Raw genomic sequence first — 7,116 nt, 5'->3', positions numbered from 1 at the left:
AGCAATACTTGAGAAAATCATCATGAAAGAGCCTCACCCCACTGCATTCACCACCACCCACCCCTCCATCATGATGATTTTCTGTTTACTGGCTGTGTTGACTAAATCCCTTGCTGGTGCACCCTCTGAGGTAATATAGGGTTGTAGTCAAGCTTTCTACCACTTTCTTAGGAGTTCTTCAGTCTTGACAAGCCCTATATTGAAGTTCTTCAATGTTTTTGGCATGTGGATGACTGCGTTTCCTAGCTTCCAGCATGAATATGACTTTCCCCATCTGCGATAATCCTTTAGTCATTTCTCTTCTTTAGAAGGTGTGATAGAGGTCAATGGTGTGTGTGAATATTGCTATCCAGAGCTGGAAACCTCGAGAAACATCACCATCACCCATCTATTTGGTTAACTACATAAGCTTTAGAGCTAGACAAAGATGTGTTGGAATCCCAGCTTTACCACTTGGTAACCTTAGGAAGTCACCTCACCTCTCTGTACATCAGTGTCCTCACCTGTAAAATGAAAGATCTTTCAGATTATCAGGACTAAATGAATTAATATGCATAAAGGACATAAAATAATTTTTATTTTTTACTTTTTAGGTGAGGCAACCCTTGGTCAACCTCACAGATTGCAAGGACCTTGTCAGTTTATAATCCCTTATTTACTTTTTTTTTTTTTTTTTACGCCTACGGCACCTGGTCTTCCTAGGCAGTCTCCCATCCAAGTACTAACCAGGCCCGACCATGCTTAGCTTCCAAGATCAGACAGGATCGGGCTTGTTCAGGGTAGCGTGGCTGTAGACTATAAAATAATTTTTAAAGGATTATAACTAAAATAAAATGATGTTTCATAAAAAGAGAAGCATTTATCAAGAATTTAACACCTAGTGGGATCAGAAATTATACAATGTGCCCAGTTTTCTCTCACACAGAGTTATCCTATCTCTGTGCAAACTGATGTCCCTTACAGCCTTTATTTCTATGCTTCTCAGAAAATGGTACTGTTAAAATGAGTCCCACCTCTTCTTCAATGATCTAAATTTTTTCCAGCCTACAGGATGCACCTTTACAGTGTCTAAACTTCACTAGTCAAAAAAAGTGTCTCAGCTAGGATTAGGAAATGCCCCACTCTGGCTTGAGATACCAACTTCGCTAGACTACTCTAGCACATACTTAAGAAAAAAATAGTTTCCTGAGGGTGGAGACGCCAATGAATAGTCAAGAAAAGAGAAGGAGAAAAGGCCACGTGCCCAAAACCCACGTGGAAATGGGAACGAAAATGAAAAATCTTAACCTTTCAATATGTCATGCTTCTATAGGAAGATGGTCCAACACCCACCTTCACAAAGGACAATAATGATACAGATGCTCTTTGACTTACAAAGGAGTTACATCGCAATAAACCTATCATAAATCAAAAATATCATGTCAAAAATGCATTTCATACACCTAACCTACAAAACATTATAGCTTAGCCTAGAGTACATTAAGCATGCTCAGAGCACTTACATTAGCCTACAGTTGGGCAAAATCACCTAACACAAAGCCTATTTTATAGTAGTGTTGAATGTCTCATAATTTATTGATTATGTACTGAAAGTAAAAAACAAAATAGTTGTATGTACTACATATCACTAGCCATGGTAAAGATCAAAATTCAAAATTTGAAGTATAGTTTCTACTGAATCCATATCACTTTTGCACCATTGTAACGTAAAAAAATCATAAGTGGAACCATCAGAAGTTGGAGACTGTCTGTACTAAGAGTGTTTTTATGTAGTACATTCAATTTTTCAATGTACTCTGTCATCTCATTTGCTCCTCACAAATGCTCGAAGAAGTCATTTGAGCAGGTGTTGTATCCATTTTACACACACAAAAAAAACTGAGCCTGAGAAAGATCAGATGACTTGCTTAAGTTCCTATGGCCAGAGACTAAAAACAAGAGACTTTGATGCAAATTCCAGTGCCCTTCATGCTACTCCTCATAAAGGCAGATGGGTGCAGTCTGGCTGCAGAGCTCTGTGTAGACAATTATAGAAAACTCAGCTCTGAGACTCCGATCATTTTCGCAGTTGACTGAGAAAGGAACGCTTCTTCCCCCCTGGCTGGGGCAACTTCCCCTCCTGACTGAAAGGTACTGAAAGGAAAAATGCTATGCAGAGGGCACCTGGACAGTTCTCCTTGGAGGGTGCATGGAAGCCGAAAGACACTGGCCTGACTGGAGTAGTTTAAGTTGAAACTCCCCTAAAAATATGAGGATGGACTCAATCACCTCATGCCATATAAAACTCCTTATCCTAGGAGCCCCTAAGAGTGGAGTATTAGGAGGTTAAAGAAGGCTTCAAATGATGATATGGTCAATTGATCCAAATTGTATAATTAAGATGGGAGCTGGGGCTATCAGAATTTTTCCCCTGGCATTTGGGGATGATGCTGAGAGAAGGCACTGCAAACACTAATCCTCAGATGGCTGATATGAGCTGATCCAGAGCAGAGTTTTCTGGGCAAACCATTTTTGTGATTTTGATAAACAATCCCCTAGAGAACTATCAAAAACTCTTTGGCACTGTGACAGGGCTAATGTCAATGAAAAAATCCCAGTCATATTCCTTCTCTTCTTCCATTCCTAATTATGAGTCTTACAGCCTTTGGAATTGATTCATCTCTGACTAATCAAAAAAAAAAAAAAAAGACAAAAGTATTGGTTCAACAAGTCATATTTCCAATGAGCTGTGCTAATCTCTGTAGTGTTATGGTTTGGATTTTATTAAAGGTCTTCACCTCCAATAAGGACAGTTTCATTGTTTTGGGAGATAATCTTGTACTAGGCATACACGCCTACTTTTTTTTTTTAACCAAAGAACAATTGGGGGAAAATGGTGAAGAAAAAATGTAATAAAGGTTACAGTAACAGAGTAAATAGAAAAGGAAAGTGTAAGAAACAAACACAAGATAAACAAAAATAATGGAAATCTGAGCAAAGAGACTCAACCATCATGTGCCTCAGTAAATAAAAGTGAATGACAATTTTTAATTAATTTTAATAAAAAATTAAAAGTGAATAGAAAAAAGAAAGCTAAACAGAGATCTAGGAGAACAGAAAAAATCAGGGGGCAGGGATAATGAATACCTTGGAGAAAAAAAGGATCAAAACCTGAAGTTTAAGATGAATCATTCAAGTGAGCAACACTGAACCCAGACAAAGGGACTCTGAAAATAATTAAGGAATAAACTCTGAGAGGATTAAGGAATGGGGATTAAAGAAAGGGGAGTTCAAGAAACTGAGGCGTGTCAGAGAAGTCTCCAGGAGCTCTCCTCTAGATAATCAAGTGTGCAGCAATCAAACATGTGAACACATCCAGACCCTCTCACCTACCGTCTCCCCCATAACAATCTTGTAAATTCTTATTCCCAGATTATCTCTCTATTAAGTATGTCTGACACACACCAAGCAGGCTCACTGGATGGCCACAATCTAAAATAAACAATGGTGAGGAAGGCACCCAAGATAGTTGCTCAGTGCTAATTACCGAAGGCTTTCATGGTCCTTAGTCCTTGCTATCAGCAGCCACTGAGCTGAGAGTCCTGCCTGGCCCAGTTAATTCCTCTCTTGACATGAGGTAAGTTTCCCAAGTAAAAGCTGTAAATCTATGCCGTTCCTCCTCCGTAATTCCAGCTCATTAGAGCAGTTAGAGATGCACGGAGCACATAATAACAGATCATCAGCCACACATCCCACAGCAGGATCCAGTTGCTATCTAAATGCACCACGGTGGGGATAAGGTGCTTCCCTTCAGGAGATTCCAAGACCTAGAGACATTCCACGGGATGCTGGGGTCTTGTGGCTTAGACAAGATGAAGGATGGCTGGAACTCTGCATAACACAGAGACATTCTTAAGGGTTCAATAGTACACCCTTCTTCCCACTGGAGAGGAGCCAAGACACAGTGAAGAGGAAGAAAGAGGCCCTGGAAATTGATTCTGAATCTCCAAAGTGGGAGAAGATTAAATCTTTTGCAATCTGTTGATAGAAGACATAGCTGCTTGTTTGCTGTTCTATTTCCCAGTCACCTAGGATGGAGAGCTTGGAGCCCCCTTTAAACTTCTCTTGTGGCTCTTTCTTCCTTGCCAATGCCTATAAACTCTTATCCAGTAACATTTGACATCTCTCCATCCCCAGAGTCCCAGCCTTAGTTCGACTTCATAGCCTCTGATAGAACTAGTGCCATTTCTTTCTGACTGATATCCCTCCTTTATTTGCTCTTCTACTACTCACTCGTCTTCCATGCTAGTGTCTTCCTAAAGCAGAGCTTTCTTTCCTTCTCAAATAATCTTTAGAATAGTGGCTCTTCTTTACCTATTTCTGATATCTACATATCTTATTCTGGAATCCAAGCAGTTTCGTAATCTGGTCCCATGTACATTTCCTCTATGCTGCTCACAGATCTCCTTCAGATATGTTCCATGCCACACTGACAATTGTCTTCAGTCCCCCCACACACACACCAGGCCTTTCTGTCCTTGTGTCTTGCCTGGTTTTGCTCTGCACCTGGAGCTATCTGTCCAATGTAGTAGCCCCGGGTTACATGGGGCTATTGTATACTTGAGATGTGCCTAGTCTCAATTGAGATGTGCTGTAAAGGACAATACACACCAGGTTCTGAAGACATATTGAGAAAGAAAAAAAGCAAAATATCTCGTTTATAAGTTTTTACACGATTACATGTAGAACTAAGATGTGCTATAAGATTTCAAAAACTTAGTACAAAAAATGAATATGAAAATACCTCACTAATAATTTTTATATAGATTATATGTTGAAATGACATTTTTATCTATTAGGCTAAATAAAACATACGTTTAATTTTACCTATTTTCTTTTACTTTTTAATTCATCTACTAGAAATGATTAAACTCCTTATGTGGCTCTCTTGCATGACTTGCACCATCTTTCTGCTTAACAGAGCTGATCTAGAGTGACCATCCTCCCTAGGTCCAAGTGTTCAAGACCCATCCATTCTTCAAATCCCAGATAGCATCTGTTATCCATTAAGCTGTGCATGACCCACAGAAGCCAGAATTGATCTTTATTTCCTCTGAAATTCCATAAGATTTATCTGTTATCTTATCAACCTCTACCTTGTAAATTATCATTATTTTTGTCTACACATCCCTGTAATACACAATGAGCCCCTAAGAGTCTAGAGCCACTTCTGATTCATGTCTCAGTTTCAGCATTGCATAGTGATTAAGAGCATGTGTTTCTGCATTGGACAGACTCAGGTTTGGTACTGACTCCATGATTCACCAGCTAAGTACTTAATCTCTCTGGATCTTGGTTTTCACATTATAAAGTGAGAACAATAATGCTTGTTTTATATGGCTGTAGTGAGTATTAAATGGAATGATTTGATTGAGCATTTAGCATGGTACCTGGCACAGAGCAACTTTAAAAGAAATGGTGTAGTTATTATTATAACCTATGCCTTATATTAGTCAGGACTCTCCAGAAAAATAGAATCATAAAATCAATAGGTTATATATCCTATTATGTGTGTATAATATATACTTATGAATTAATTTATATTTATAAATATAATATGATATATATGTGTGTGTGTTTGTGTGTGTCTGCAGGGCAGACTGGCTGGCTGTAAATCAGGTTATATTGATATTGCTGTCCTGAGAATTCTTTCTTCTTCAGGAAACCTCAGTTTTTGCTTTTAAAGCTTTCAACTATTTGGATGAGGCCCACCCACATTATAGAAAGTAACTTATTTTGCTTGAAGTCTACTGAGTTAAATGTTAGTCACATCTTTAAAAAAGTGCCTTCAGAGCATCATCCAGATTAGTGTTCAACCAAACTACTGTGCACCATAGCCTTGCCAAGTAGACACATAAAATTAACCATTACACTCATAATAGAACTCTATATTTCTTAAACACATTAATGAAGGTTTATTATTCTTGCACCTCAAATTCTTAGATCAGAGAATTAAGTTTATTAACTTTCTTCTTCCCAGTCCTCAGACAATCTATGCTGAGGGTCAGTCAATCAATAAATACTGCATTTACTGAATGTCTATCATGTACTACCAACTGCTCAAAGTGATGAGGAAAATGAGATAAAGAAGGCAGAGTCCTTGATCTCAAAGAGCTTACTTACATTCTAATATATGGAGGCAGACAGGGAACAGGTAAACAAGCAAATAAAACACTTTCACTTACTGATAAGTGCTATAAAAACAGTGTGACAGAGTTGGAGGGCAATTCAAGAGGTGGTCACTTTACTACATGACCAAAGTAGGTCTCTCTGAAAAGGTTCATGGAGTTGAAGCTTGAATACAGTCAAAGCCAATGGAACATTGGAGTACAGAGCTCCACAAAGCATGGGGATTGAGGGGCAGATGGTCATGACATCCAAGAAACCAAGAGAGCTCGTAGCACTCCTGACAGCCTGAAATGATTTCCCAGGGCCAAATGCTGATGTTGCAGAAGCTTCTGGAGCTGCAGGAAAACTCAAATGTCACCCCCCCCACACACACACAAACTTACACTCTCCTCCTTTCTGCTTATCCTTCCTTATTTACTTCTTAGTATAAACTATTCCTTCACAGGAAATGAACAAAAAGTGGACACAGCAGACATTACCCCATGGGAAGGTGGGTTGTCCTCCCGAGGCAAAGCCAAAATTCTGCCAGTACTTTTTTTTTTTAGTCATTAAGCTCATCTTTTTCACACAATGAAGAAGACTGCAGGAAAGACTTTGATAAATCACCCACCCACCTCCCCACCCCAGTAGGTTCCTTTCCAGTGAGGCAGAAATTGCAGTCTGCATCACTAGACTATTTGCAAACACACCTCCAGTCTGGAACTTGGAGACCATTGTTCTGGTATGTGTGTGAGCATGTGTGTGTGAGAGAATATACATGTGTGAGCATGTATATGTATGTGAGCATATGAGTATATACATGTGAGTATGTGTGTAAGCATATATGTCAGCATGTGTATGAATGTGTGTATTATGTGAGCATGTGTGCAAACGTGTGTGAGTATACATATGTATGTGCACGTGAGTATGTGTGTGAGCAAGTGCAAATGTGCATGTGTGCATGGGTAT

At 39.1% G+C, this 7,116-nt stretch overlaps 1 pseudogene; it reads right to left on the bottom strand.

Moving 5' to 3' along the window:
- Positions 1-677: 677 nt before the first annotated feature.
- On the bottom strand, positions 678-796 carry LOC112477081 (annotated as a pseudogene).
- Positions 797-7,116: the final 6,320 nt, after the last annotated feature.

The sequence above is a fragment of the Pteropus alecto genome, unplaced genomic scaffold, assembly GCF_000325575.1.
Source record: "Pteropus alecto unplaced genomic scaffold, ASM32557v1 scaffold52, whole genome shotgun sequence".
NCBI classification, from domain to species: Eukaryota; Metazoa; Chordata; class Mammalia; order Chiroptera; family Pteropodidae; genus Pteropus; species Pteropus alecto.
Note: the sequence above shows the minus strand (reverse complement) of the source record. Positions and strands in the feature narration are given on the sequence as shown.